General features: G+C 40.1%; 1 protein-coding gene across 1 annotated transcript in view; it reads right to left on the bottom strand.

Moving 5' to 3' along the window:
* The window catches only part of LOC126413002 (neuropeptides capa receptor-like), a 1,154,641-nt gene that overhangs the window by 219,433 nt on the left and 920,088 nt on the right, over positions 1-15,120 (bottom strand). The gene's annotated exons all lie outside the window — the stretch shown is intronic.

The raw sequence follows: 15,120 nt of genomic DNA, 5'->3' as shown, positions 1-15,120 counted from the left end.
TGCGTCATGGAACGGAACGTTGTGACAGAGCATAGGGAATGGTAGTAGTTTCCCGATTGGTATCACAGTCGGAGAATGCACAAAAACGAACTTTTGACGGATCTAGTGGGTCAGAAATAGAATCAGAGGATGAGCAACTTCGGTACGTTGATCCGAATATAGTAATTTTCCAACAGAAAGAGTGTATGTAAGTGCGTCTGCACTATGCACAGAAGTCGGTGAGACGCCACGTAAAGACGCGAACGGCAAACGTTTCATCAAATGGTGACAGGTGACGATGGTGAAGAATCAGACAGTGTATTCGCAATATTGAAGCAACTCATTGTGGTCGTAAAGCTGGCAAATGTATGGTTAGCAGGTCTGAAACAGAAACAGCACATTTAAAAACGGAAACAAATGCAAGGTTAGAATATTTGAAAACCGAAACGGCGAAGTTGAGAACAGAGACAAATGCTGCCTTAAGTAGTCTCCAATTCGAAACTTATGCTGGGTTCAAAAAAGTACGCGAAGATCAGCAAGAACTATGAACGGAAGTTAATGAACAGTTTACTGAAATCCGGAGAGAGGCGAGAGACTGACGGGAGCTTATGCAATCGTTAATGGCTGACCAGAAAAAGATACGTTCTGGCATTGACCAGGTGCAGTATACAGTGCCTAACGTCAATCAAAGAGTGGATAAGTTAGCACGTGAGACGTCTGGTAGCGGGCAACAAATCGTGGAAGAACTCAATGTCAGAAAACAATTCTCGCAAGCCGCATTAAAACGATTCGACACACGCACTGAAAACATAGTCACGAAAAATCAGAAATAGTATCAAGACCTTCGTACAGAAATGAAACAGTGTATCGAGAATCGTACAGAAAAAAATAGCGGGGTTACGGAGTAGGTAGTATCATCCGGCATAGTGGTTGACAGAAATCCAGAAATAAGCAAGTGAGTGGTGCTATCCTCCGTAGCAGTAGCGGAAACACAAAAACGTCGTTAAATTCCAGTAGTATATCCACAAGAGGTTGCGTCCATAATTACGAAAGCGAAACAAAAGTAGATAAAAAAACAGTTAACACAGCTGAGCGAAACAGTTAATGTACGATCACAGCAGACAATGGAGCGAGAAACGGTAAATGCGTGCATACCAACAGAGAGGCAGCCGACCATCCGAGCGTACGCGAGTGATGCGAGAGCAGAGTAAGTTACGCCGACACATGTACCAATTCCGCAATTTCCAAGTTACAATTCAATAGGTTTTAGACTGCAAGGTAATAAGAATCGAATAGAAAGGCAAAACCCTGAACCAGTAACAGGAAATGCAAACGAACCTTTCAGTCCGATACACGAGGAACGTTACGGTTTTATATAACTGCACTCCACCGCGTAGATACGATGCTAGATGGGACATAAATATGTCAGTTAAAGACCCAAATGTGGTTGAACGAGTACAAGAGAACATGACACAGTCGAATGGAACGAGTAATGATGTGAAAACACAAACGACATATGGTGAAAGAGAAAAATTTGACAATGATCACTTTTTGACAGTAAAAAAATTCCAACATTACAAAGAAAGCGGGAACGGCTTACATCCACGCACATTTATAAATCAATTTCAGATCGGTTTACCAGAAAATTGGCCAGTGAGCCATAAACTTGACATTTGTGGGATTATGGATGGCGCAATAGTGGAATCCATGCAAAGGGTAGCTGTAAACTGTCAATCGTATGAACAATTGAAATCCTCATTCTTGGAGCGATACTGGTCCACAGAAAGACAAAATAGAATAAAGTATGAGTTATTACATAAAGAGTTGTTCGAAAATTCAGGAGAAAAGAAAACCGTTAGATTCTTGAGAAAATGACAAAGAAGAATGTGTTTAGATCATCCATATAGTGATGGGGAACTGATACGGATGTGCACAATGAATTACCGTAACGTTATCAGGAGTCATTGGTTGGTAGGACAGGAGATAATGTACAAGCATTTAAAGGAATGTGAAGAGAATTTGAATTCATATTCAGTGAAGATAACGCCAAGAAAAATCGTACAATCAGAGTAAACAATAATAGGGCATAACAGTAACCGATCAGGTTTTAATAATAATAATTTCAATGGCAATAATAACGTAGTAATAGGTAATGGGTTTGGAAGGAGTGGTAATCGCCCATTGGATAACAATCATAATTATGTTTTCGGAAACACACAGAGGGCAAATAACAATTTTGGTTTTGGTGGGACGCGGAATTGCAAATGTGGATTTGGTCCTAGAAACTACGGTGGTAACTGTGATCAGAGATATAATCACCGTGCAAACGATGAAGGAAGTTTTAGAGGTTTTCAACAACAAAATGCAAGTTATTCAGGTGGAAATTGAATGGCCACAACGCAGAATGTTTGGGAAAATCAAGCATCAGCGGGACAAAACACATAAAATGAACCGGTAGAAGAAGTCGAGTTGAGGCCACCACACCCAGGTTAAAGTCAGAATTGACGATATTAACGGTACGAAGACCAATAGTAATATCCAAGTTAGAAGTGAAGACCCTCCAGTACCTAAATGAAACATCGACAATTCGTAAAATTAGCACCAAGCAATAGGAAGGTTACAGAATGGAAAACAAATTCTTTTCAATGACAAAGACCACATGGAAGTAAGTAAAGTAGTCCATGATAATGCAGTCGAACTGATTAATTAAAAAACAGGTAAATAATTAGGTTTGCTCAATGTGAGTTATTTAAGAGTATATAAAGGTTAAACAAAAGAAGAAAGAATAGCTCCATACGAGAATTTAGTTGTATTAAATGTCCAGAAATCAATGAGTATGAAAGATAGCGAAATACACACAGATAAAACTTGTAACTTGTACTTATATCAGTTAAATAAATAAAATAAATGTTGTTAGGAAGCAAATGGATAACGTTGAAGAAATGACAGGAAAAGTAACTCTTCTCCAAACGAAATGTGTTAAAAGTAAGGAGAAATATAGAGCTCAGCACGTGGATAGTTTGACGAAGTAGTAGTAGATTCTCTCTTAAAGACGTAGTGTGAAGGAGGAGAGAGTTGATTTTTGTAGATGATAGGAAGTGAAGAAGTAGGAAGGAAATAGGTAATTAGGTGGGAAGGAGCTATACATTTTTAATTTGTTCCATCGAGGACGGTGAACAAATAACTGAGGAGATATTTTGGGGGAATACGTGAAGTATATATGCTTTGTGAAAACTACCACTATCTGATATTAAACGAAAGATATGAAGGAAATAAATACAAGAAGTCGTTACGAGGTAACAATTAGGAAAGACAACTGAACTATTCAGTTACGCAAGAAACATGTTATTTCGTGGAAGGGGGTAAAAAGTAGTAAGAAAAACTAACCCAGAGAAGATTTCAATAAGGAAGAGTATGATGAGCGAAGATAGGAATATAAAAATTTAGTATCGAGGAAAAAGGAGAAAGGGATAAGTACAACTGAGAAAAATAAATTTTAGGCCTTAGAAACCACGCAGTACAACAATTGAGAAAAAATTTTTAAATTGAAAATATCAATAAAGCGGAGATGAAGTGTATACTGAAGTTCTGGTAGTGCTAAGGACAACAAGAAGAGATTGCAGAGAAACAACCGCTGCAGTCGGAGTCAAGGTGCGAAATTTTCAAAATAACATAATAGACTTGTTGTTGTTGTTATGGTCTTCAGTCCTGGGACTGGTTTGATGCAGCTCTCCATGCTACTCTATCCTGTGCAAGCTTTTTCATCTCCCAGTACCTACTGCAACCTACATCCTTCTGAATCTGCTTAGTGTATTCATCTCTTGGTCTCCCTCTAAGATTTTTACCCTCCACGCTGCCCTCCAATACTAAATTGGTGATCCCTTGATGCCTCAGAACATGTCCTACCAACCGATCCCTTCTTCTGGTCAAGTTGTGCCACAAACTTCTCTCCTCCCCAATCCTATTCAATACCTCCTCATTAGTTATGTGATCTACCCATCTAATCTTCAGCATTCTTCTGTAGCACCACATTTCGAAAGCTTCTATTCTCTTCTTGTCCAAACTATTTATCGTCCATGTTTCACTTCCTTACATGGCTACACTCCATACGAATACTTTCAGAAATGACTTCCTGACACTTAAATCAATACTGGATGTTAACAAATTTCTCTTCTTCAGAAACGCTTTCCTTGCCACTGCTAGCCTACATTTTATATCCTCTCTACTTCGACCATCATCAGTTATTTTGCTCCCCAAATAGCAAAACTCCTTTACTACTTTAAGTGCCTCATTTCCTAATCTAATTCCCTCAGCATCACCCGACTTAACTAGACTACATTCCATTATCCTTGTTTTGCTTTTGTTGATGTTCATCTTATATCCTCCTTTCAAGACACTGTCCATTCCATTCAACTGCTCTTCCAAGTCCTTTGCTGTCTCTGACAGAATTACAATGTCATCGGCGAACCTCAAAGTTTTTATTTCTTCTCCATGAATTTTAATGCCTACCCCGAATTTTTCTTTTGTTTCCTTTACTGCTTGCTCAATATACAGATTGAACAACATCGGGGAGAGGCTACAACCCTGTCTTACTCCCTTCCCAACCACTGCTTCCCTTTCATGTCCCTCGACTCTTATAACTGCCATCTGGTTTCTGTACACATTGTAAATAGCCTTTCGCTCCCTGTATTTTACCCCTGCCATCTTTAGAATTTGAAAGAGAGTATTCCAGTCAACATTGTCAAAAGCTTTCTCTAAGTCTACAAATGCTAGAAACGTAGGTTTGCCTTTCCTTAATCTTTCTTCTAAGATAAGTCGTAAGGTCAGTATTGCCTCACGTGTTCCAGTGTTTCTACGGAATCCAAACTGATCTTCCCCGAGGTTGGCTTCTACTAGTTTTTCCATTCGTCTGTAAAGAATTCGTGTTAGTATTTTGCAGCTGTGACATATTAAGCTGATAGTTCGGTAATTTTCACATCTGTCAACACCTGCTTTCTTTGGGATTGGAATTATTATATTCTTCTTGAAGTCTGAGGGTATTTCGCCTGTTTCATACATCTTGCTCACCAGATGGTAGAGTTTTGTCAGGACTGGCTCTCCCACGGCCGTCAGTAGTTCCAATGGAATATTGTCTACTCCGGGGGCCTTGTTTCGACTCAGGTCTTTCAGTGCTCTGTCAAACTCTTCACGCAGTATCGTATCTCCCATTTCATCTTCATCTACATCCTCTTCCATTTCCATAATATTGTCCTCAAGTACATCGCCCTTGTATAGACCCTCTATATACTCCTTCCACCTTTCTGCTTTCCCTTCTTTGCTTAGAATTGGGTTTCCATCTGAGCTTTTGATATTCATACAAGTCGTTCTCTTATCTCCAAAGGTCTCTTTAATTTTCCTGTAGGCAGTATCTATCTTACCCCTAGTGAGATAGGCCTCTACATCCTTACATTTGTCCTCTAGCCATCCCTGCTTAGCCATTTTGCACTTCCTGTCGATCTCATTTTTGAGACGTTTGTATTCCTTTTTGCCTGTTTCACTTACTGCATTTTTATATTTTCTCCTTTCATCAATTAAATTCAATATTTCTTCTGTTACCCAAGGATTTCTACTAGCCCTCGTCTTTTTACCTACTTGATCCTCTGCTGCCTTCACTACTTCATCCCTCAAAGCTACCCATTCTTCTTCTACTGTATTTATTTCCCCCATTCCCGTCAATTGCTCCCTTATGCTCTCCCTGAATCTCTGTACAACCTCTGGTTCTTTTAGTTTATCCAGGTCCCATCTCCTTAAATTCCCACCTTTTTGCAGTTTCTTCAGTTTTAATCTACAGGTCATAACCAATAGATTGTGGTCAGAGTCCACATCTGCCCCTGGAAATGTCTTACAATTTAAAACCTGGTTCCTAAATCTCTGTCTTACCATTATATAATCTATCTGATACCTTTTAGTATCTCCAGGGTTCTTCCATGTATACAACCTTCTTTCATGTTTCTTAAACCATGTGTTAGTTATGATTATGTTGTGCTCTGTGCAAAATTCTACCAGGCGGCTTCCTCTTTCATTTCTGTCCCCCAATCCATATTCACCTACTATGTTTCCTTCTCTCCCTTTTCCTACACTCGAATTCCAGTCGCCCATGACTATTAAATTTTCGTCTCCCTTCACAATCTGAATAATTTCTTTTATTTCATCATACATTTCTTCAATTTCTTCGTCATCTGCAGAGCTAGTTGGCATATAAACTTGTACTACTGTAGTAGGTGTGGGCTTCGTGTCTATCTTGGCCACAATAATGCGTTCACTATGCTTATCCGCATTCCTATGTTCCTATTCATTATGAAACCTACTCCTGCATTACCCCTATTTGATTTTGTGTTTATAGCCCTGTAGTCACCTGACCAGAAGTCTTGTTCCTCCTGCCACCGAACTTCACTAATTCCCACTATATCTAACTTCAACCTATCCATTTCCCTTTTTCAATTTTCTAACCTACCTGCCCGATTAAGGGATCTGACATTCCACGCTCCGATCCGTGGAACGCCAGTTTTCTTTCTCCTGATAACGACATCCTCTTGAGTAGTCCCCGCCCGGAGATCCGAATGGGGGATTATTTTACCTCCGGAATATTTTAGCCAAGAGGACGCGATCATCATTTAATCATACAGTAAAGCTGCATGCCCTTGGGAAAAATTACGGCTGTAGTTTCCCCTTGCTTTCAGCTGTTCGCAGTACCAGCACAGCAAGGCCGTTTTGGTTATTGTTACAAGGCCAGATCAGTCAGTCATCCAGACTGTAGCCCTTGCAACTACTGAAAAGGCTGCTGCCCCTCTTCAGGAACCACACGTTTGTCTGGCCTCTCAAAAGATACCCCCCCGTTGTGGTTGCACCTACGGTACGGCTATTTGTATCGCTGAGGCACGCAAGCCTCCCCACCAACGGCAAGGTCCATGGTTCATGGGGGGGGGATAATAGACTTATAGTCAAAAAACTAAAAAAGAAGTAAAACTTTAAAGTCACTAACTTACTAACCGTCATCACCATCAATTTCACTCTTACTAAACATCGTGATGAAGATGAGGAGACCATGACCCTTATATTAAGAAAAAAGTGGGGAAAGAATGGAAAAACATATATAGGGATAAGAAAAACTGTTTTGGTTAGAGTAAATATACTTCTTGTAAAGTCATGGAATGTTTGTAATGTTGTAGCGTAGTTTAAAAGTGAAACATTGTATTAGATATTAAGTCAGATGACAAGGTGCGGTACCATTGCGGCCAGATCGACGACACGACTGAGGACAGCGGTTAGGCGTGAGAGGAAGGAGTACTGAGTGTGAGTGCCTGGTACGCCAACTACGAGATGACGAAAGAAGAGGCCTTGGTGGAAGCAACGTTCCTAGAGGATAACTCCTCTGTGGAGAAGTTTGGAGAGCTACAACGCATCCTGGATACAAGCAACATGTACCATGACGTGAGATTTATTCATATGAAAGCCCCGCACAAGCGTTATAACAATGGTTTTGCGAAAGTGTTCGATACGTGGCACCTTTATCGCGAACTATTCAAACCAGCATATGAAGAGATAATGGATGTGTACCGAATGGGAACGGAGGCGTACATATTACGGCGAGGATGAGCGAAGGGTTGGATTCACTACAGGAAGAAGAAGAAACGCATTTCTGAAACACAATGTGCCGAATTGCGGAATCAGTTATCACACCACAAGAAATTCGACAACTGCGAAACAACCCTGAACCCATCATGGGACGGAACGAAAAAACGATGGAAGGCTGTTCAACTTATCTAGACGAACAACCGAATACAAGGCGCCATAAGAACGGATTAAACAAGAACGACGTTAAACAGGGCTTCAATCCTAATTCCCGGTCCAGCGAAGAGCGAAGATACAAGTGAGAAGACTGCAAGATGCACCAAGAACAAAAGATGCAATGCCGAAGATTTGGAAGAAGGAAGAGCCTGGACCAGAAGGGATCAAGAAACCTTTTCAAATCCCTTCTCATTTAAAACCATTATTGCATTTAACTACCAACGATAATCCAATTTAACTGATCTAGCGATATAAACATCCGATAATCTTTATGGCAGATTGGAACAGCTGCAGATGTCATACCCAAAAATAGGAGATCACAGCTCGTATGGAGACCTAGAGACGAAGTGACCAACGATGAACAGGAATAAAGACTCGACGAAAGATGAAGAAAATTTTATGCTCCCAAAAAGGGATACCCAATAGAACGTCACCATGGGCATATGCAACAAGAAACAAAGGCAACAACGCACTCACGACACGCTCAGACCTTCAAAAACCTTTCCCTCTGCCGACCATCATTCCAAACTGAAGGGAAACGTGGCGACACGCATACTAAGCGTCGTTCCACGCTCAACAGAGACACGTCGAGACACACGGCCGACCGTCATTCCATCTTCGGTGGAGACACGTCGAAACATTCGAAGAAAAGAAAATGATAATTTTTAATAAACCATGTTAAAGATGTAGTAGAAAGAACTGTCTGTACAGACTACTATCCAGAAAAAAGGGAAATTTTTTATTGGGTTAAAAAATATGTGAATCTGAAGATTTTTAGGTGTTAGCAATACATCTTTATTAAAGATTTTTTAACTTTCTTCCTGGCTTGTCAATAGCATATTTTTTTCAACATGTTTAAGTTAAGAAAACCTAAATTTAAAAAGTTTGGAGGGTTAAGATTCTAGTGCAATGTGTTCATAAAAAATATAGGATAGATAAATATGAAGAGATTTAGCTGTTCCATGATGTCCGTTTCAATTTCATAAAGTAATTAGTAAGATAAGAAATTAAATTTTTTGTAAAATTAAAATTTGGAAACTTTTGTAAAGTCTTAATGCGTAGAGTTTAGACTTTTGGGGATACAACCACGTTAATGTATAGAATTATGCGTGTAAAGTCATCGATATGGTTGAGTTATACATAAAGATTAATTGTAAGAAATGAACATGTCTTCAGTTAGGATTAATATGAAACCTAGAGAACTGTAACATTTATTATAAAAGGGGAGGATAATATTAAATGAAGGTTTCCTCAAGTTCATTACATATCCATCATCACTTAACATAAGTAAACAAAAAATAAGAAACGCTTTCAGTCTCCAAAAAGGAAATTTTTGAGATGATACAAATTTATACAAATTATTTGAATTAAAGTCCTCCTCCACAGCATAGCAGTATGATTACTATGACGCAGGGGCCTGTGTTCCATTCCTGACAGGGGACTGGGTGTTATGTGTCCTTCATCATCATTGACTGACAAGTTGCTGACGTGGTATCACCTAAAAAGGACTTGAAATACGGTGGCTGAACTCCCTTAATGGGGCCCTCCTGCCAACAATGATATACCATCACTTCACTTCCATTTGAATTAAAATATAGTCAACTGGTGATGATGATGATGATGATGATGATGATGAGGTTCCATACTCTGAGGAGCATATGGGACGATGTGGGAGACCTGCACCCCTTTACTAGGCAAACTCCTAGTGGAGTTGGTTTGCCATTGCCTTCCTATGACCGTAATGGGGATGAATGATGATGATGAAGACGACACAACACCCAGTCATCACGAGGCAGGAAAAATTCCTGACCCTGACGGGAATCGAACCCGGGACTCCGTGTGCGGGAAGTGAGAATGCTAGTGGAAGACCACGAGCTGTGGAACATAGTCAACTATTTTGAAAGAAATACATATTTTCCTTAAATTAGTTAGTCAACTATTTTGAAAGAAAAAATTCCTTAGATTAGTTAAATAGAATTGTATAGAAAACCGAAACTTAGAGTCAATGTTAAATTCTAAGAAAAAAAAGGAAAATCACTTAAGTGGCCTAATTTGTAGATATGAAATCAAGTACAATGTTAAATAATGAGACTGAATCGAAACACTGTTTACATTATAAAAAATATTAAAATAGGAAGTTGGTCAGCAAATATGTCAATTGGTATAGTCAGCAGTAGCAACCCATTTTGAACCGACTTCAATCAATTTCTCAATCATTGATTGAGCCAGTACAAAACTGAATTTGGAAAGAGGAGGATATGTAAGGTGGCAGAATAAATGAATGTCAGGTTTGCACCTTACATGAGACATTTATACATCACAATGAGAAGGTGAATAGGGCACCTAACTTAATTCGGCAGTAATCAGCAAGAATTTATCTATCAGTAAGTATGCAAAAACAGATGACACCCAATCGACAGTAATTAATACACCGTGCCTATAATGCATGTTTTAGTGGAAGGTAAAACAAGCAGTGAGAGGCGTTTTAGTTTCAAATTCAGAGGGACAAGGGCAGAGGCAAAGCCGCACTACAGGCGGTACCAAGGAAACCACTTAAAGGGGTGTCCCAGGCAGAATGTCAACAGCTGATCAGGTGACTCAGACATGGAGAGCGAGTATAACGGCCCATCTGAGGGAGGACAGGAAAGAAAGCTTTTTGAAAACTGCATTTTATAATTCCAAATGGAAATGGAACAAGACCAGTGACGCATTTTCAATCACATGTCCAGTGAGTGTACACACATGAGAAACGCGTTAGGAAGGAGATAAGAGCCAAATTTTCGATGCAATTTAATGGTAGGTACCTTGTGATTGGTAAAGAGAGTTTCCACAAAATTAGAGGAACGCCCCTGTTGGTCGAAGAAAGCTGTGACATGAAGAACAAAAGAACCCAGGTGGGGAGACAGTTCAGCCATGAGTAAGACACGATGGAAATTTATGGGGACACTTCTCTGAACTGGCGTCAAGTGCAGAATGGAGCGCATAACGCTCTGTACTATGCAGAAGAGTAATTTGTGTGAACACTGCATTCACAGCAGCTGATGTACAGCTACAAATTAGCTGTTTCATCGTTTAGCTCCAACTGTGGAGAAATGAACCAGCCAATTAGTTATTTGTTCATGTGAGAACTGAGAGGGCATTATAATATGCACGCTGCTCCAACCATGCACATGTATGTCGTCACATTCTAAGACTCGGGATGAGTACATGTTCTGTAGCATACTGTGCGATCACTACAGTCGCAGGTTCTAATCCTGCCTCGGGCGGCCATGGATGTGTGAGACGTCGTTAGGTTACTTAGGTTTCAGTAGTTCTACTGTAAGTTAAGTCCCATAGTGCTCAGTGCCATTTTAACCATTTTTCTCTCGCATAACGAGAAACACAGAGAAAGTTTCAGTCGGAAAATTCGGGAAAGGTGGAATTGATTTTATAGGAATTTTAGCGGAAGAGAGGGGCCTAGCAGACGACAGCTCATCGCAGCTTAAGGTAAATACTGTATGCAGAGGCGTAAACTTGTTGGTCCATCAGCTTGCGTCCACTGTAAACTCGAGAGACCTTGGGTAATCTTTTGCTCAACTTTTCACATAGCTAACCGTCCACCGTAGACTTTAATGTCATACTAAAAATAGTACCGAGTTTTCAACCGGAATCGGACGATTCTCGTAGTACTGACCTATATCATAACGCAACTGTAGAAACAATTTTGTAAAGAAACTTCTAGTTAAAATTTAATTCTGTCTTGTTTAGGTTAATTTAACCTTCTGCGAGTTAATACTTAACATTGTTGTGTTTATGATTATTGCATTTTTTGTTGTTGACGAGATGTGTTATGCCGGTTGCGGTGGTCTCGCGGTTCTAGGCGCTCAGTCCGGAGCCGCGCAACTACTACGGTCGCAGGTTCGAATCCTGCCTCGGGCATGGATGTGTGTGATGTCCTTAGGTTAGTTAGGTTTAAGTAGTTCTAAGTTCTAGGGGACTGATGACCACCGATGTTAAGTCCCATAGTGCTCAGAGCCATTTGAACCATTTTTAGATGCGTTATCCTGACAACTGTTTTTTGTTGTCACATTGAAAAGTTGGTAAAAGCGTGTATTTTTGAGCTAACATTAGGACATGAAACATGTCATTTCAACTTATACAGTTGACTTCAATCCTAGAATAAGTAAACCAAAAATGTTGTATCTTATACAAGAACAAGAAGGAAACAAAGGGACAGGTTTTACGTACATAGAACTTTTCAGGGTAGTGGCTGCAGTATGCTTGCAAATTTATCACTGTTTTAGAAACAAAATATCAGAACGTGCAGTATTCATCTTTACTTGCGGTACTGCATCAACTGTTGCAACAATTTTACCGAGAAGAGGGTTATTGAAACTGACAACGGCTGTGCAGACTCTCAAAGGCCTACGACATTGATAGTGTTGCAGGAAATCATGCTGACATCCTGCTTCAAACGTGTTACATCTGGGTTTCCGATAAGAAACCCATGTAACGGTACATTTAGGCGTGCTATCTTAACTATGGAAAACAACCGAAAGAAATCGAGAAAAGGCTGTGCCAAAGTCCAGCTAACTACGATTCACTTTTGAACAACTATTTATTGACTTTAAAGAACTAAACAAGTGAGGGCTTTCAATTTAGGATCCATGGTAAAAAAAAAAAAAAAAAAAAAAACGAAAAAGGAAGAGAACCGGTGCAGACTCTTTGCGATGTCAATGTTACTCAGGTTACAAATTATGTTTCAGCCAGTACTCAGAATAGAACGCATGTTCTCCAGAACGAAGATAAAATCGTAACGTACGGTAACTGCCGTCTTGATGGTTCTGCAATATGCTCTCGGAAACTATAGGTGGCAGCGATATTCTTGGCCGTTCCTAGTGCCGGCTGTGGAGGTACTAGCTCGCGATTGGGTACCGGTGGAGACGGTTGACGACCTGCACAGCACGTGACTAATTCCCTCTCTTGGAAGGCCGTCGTGAAAAGCGTGCGCGGAGCTAACACCAGAGGACAGGCTTTCAGCGTCGCGGCTGGGCATCCCTGTTTTATAGCCATGGAGTAGCCATTATCGCACAAACAGCACCGTGTGGTAAGTCCACAGGGAAATAATCTCTACTCGTAAACGCGCCAATTCCTATTATCTACTGCCTAGAACAGCGGGAAGAGCGGGAAAAGCCATTACTTGCGTCGTTAAAGCAGCAAGACGGTGCATCTATTCTGAACGGAAATGTCTCCTCGCTCAGCGTCTAAACATTAAACAAAACACTGCTGCTGTTTACGAATCTGCTAAAGGTATAACTCAGTCTGCAACAGACAAGATGTGGCCCTTTAATGAATATTGACGAATTCATTGCCTTAATATCAGGTTCATTAACGGACACAGACAAAAAAATTAGAATTGTTTCAACCTCTCGGCATCAGTTATTTTATAATATAACACTAATATACTGTAACGCTAAAATAGATTGTAAATCTCTTCTACTTTTTGCTCAATAATTTTCTACCAGTCTCAGACTCGTTTTTATCCTTGAAGCTAATCGGACTTATTTTAAACTTTTCACTGCTGTGTGCACCATACATCTGTGTGCGATCGTGCCAGTGCAAACGTCAGAGTGCTGCATTTATTCTCACCAATAAGTTCTTAGAATAAAGTGTACTCAGAATTTTATTTATTGGTCAGTTTCCTAAAACTATACAACAATAAAGTACAATTCCGAAAGGGTTTTCTGCATGAAATGAAACAAGACGAAACAAGCAGTACCACATAACACTGTTTAGAGTGGTACCACGATTCCTTTCGTTCTTTTATCTGGCTCCATACGACGCTTCAATTTACAGATCAGTGTGCTTTTTACCGACGATTCAACAGTGCTTGGAAAGTGTCTTTCTCAAAGCCGCGAAGGAGATTCCTCGTATGATAGATGCTTTTGTTCTTGGTGACACGTCTCCCAAGCTTTCGATTGCGGCTGGGATGAAATTCGCACAACCTGGGCTGCAGTACGTGAGATAAAGGACAGGACAGTTTCTTTCAGGTGGCTGGGAATGTGTGAGGAACTTCATGAACAAGTTCAAGATAAGGTTAGAAGCGGAAATCCAGCTAGAACTCATTCCTTGCAAAGATTCAGAGTAGTAGCACATAAGGGGCAGCGAACGGTCATGTTAATTTCGCCAAGGTGAGGATTATGTGGGTGTAGTTCTCGAATGAATCGATGACGGTCTTCAGATGTCTCCACGATCGTCAGATTATTGGTTTTAGTTTACAGTAAGCTTTCCTTTAAGTAATTGGTAGACAATAATTCAGTTTTGACCGAGTATTGGCCCTCGGTCCGTTATGCTCCAACGACTAAAGCCATAGGATATTAAAGCACACAAAGTGTATGTGCTAGGAGTGAGTGTAAAAAGATACCAAACAATCAAACATGGTAGCATATAATAGACCTTACGATGGGTAGTTATAAAATTTTAACCATCACCTCAAAATAATAAAGCTACGTAATAAATTTCTTAATTTATTGGCATTCACATGACTGAAGGTCCGGTACTCATTGACATCCCAGCGTCACAGTACTTTAGGTCACCAATAGAGGAGCCAAATAAGATTGGTTAATTCCATAATGGAGTAGAAAATAGCGAGGTAAATCACTTTAGACAACAGCGGAATGTAGTAACTGTGTCAGGCAAACCCAACCTCTTCATCTCTGAGTAGAACTTGCACCATATGTACTCATTTAGCTGTGGGATATATACCAGTCTCTGCCTATCCCGACAGTTTTTATTCTCCACATCCCTCTCTAATACCACGGAACTTATTGCCTGATGCTTTAATACATGTCCTATCGTCCTGTCCGTACTTGTCTGAGTTTTCCATACGTCCCTTACCTCGCTGATTCTGCAGAGAATCTCTTGATTCCTCATGGTTTAATCTAATTTTCAGCACCTTTCTTTAACACCACATCTCAAACGCTCCCACTCTCTTCTTATTCGATTTTACCGCACTCCCTGAATCACACCATACAATGCTATGATTCAAACGTGCATTCTCTGAGATTTCTTCCCCAATTGACGGCCTATGTTTTTTACCAGTAAACATCTCTTGGCCAGGAATTCACTCTTTACCTGTGTTTTTTGTGTCCTCCTTGCTTCGTCCATGTGGGGTCATTTTGCCTGGAAAGTAGCAGAATTCCTCAACTTCGTCTACTTCTCAAACACCAGTTTTGATATATGTTTCTCGATATTTTCGTTTGTGTTACCTCTCATTACTTTTGTCACTTTTCAGTTTACTATCCATCTATATTCTGTACTCGTCAGACTGTTCAT

The sequence above is a fragment of the Schistocerca serialis genome, chromosome 7 (assembly GCF_023864345.2).
Source record: "Schistocerca serialis cubense isolate TAMUIC-IGC-003099 chromosome 7, iqSchSeri2.2, whole genome shotgun sequence".
Taxonomy (NCBI): Eukaryota; Metazoa; Arthropoda; class Insecta; order Orthoptera; family Acrididae; genus Schistocerca; species Schistocerca serialis.
This window is presented reverse-complemented; position numbering and strand designations above follow the sequence as displayed.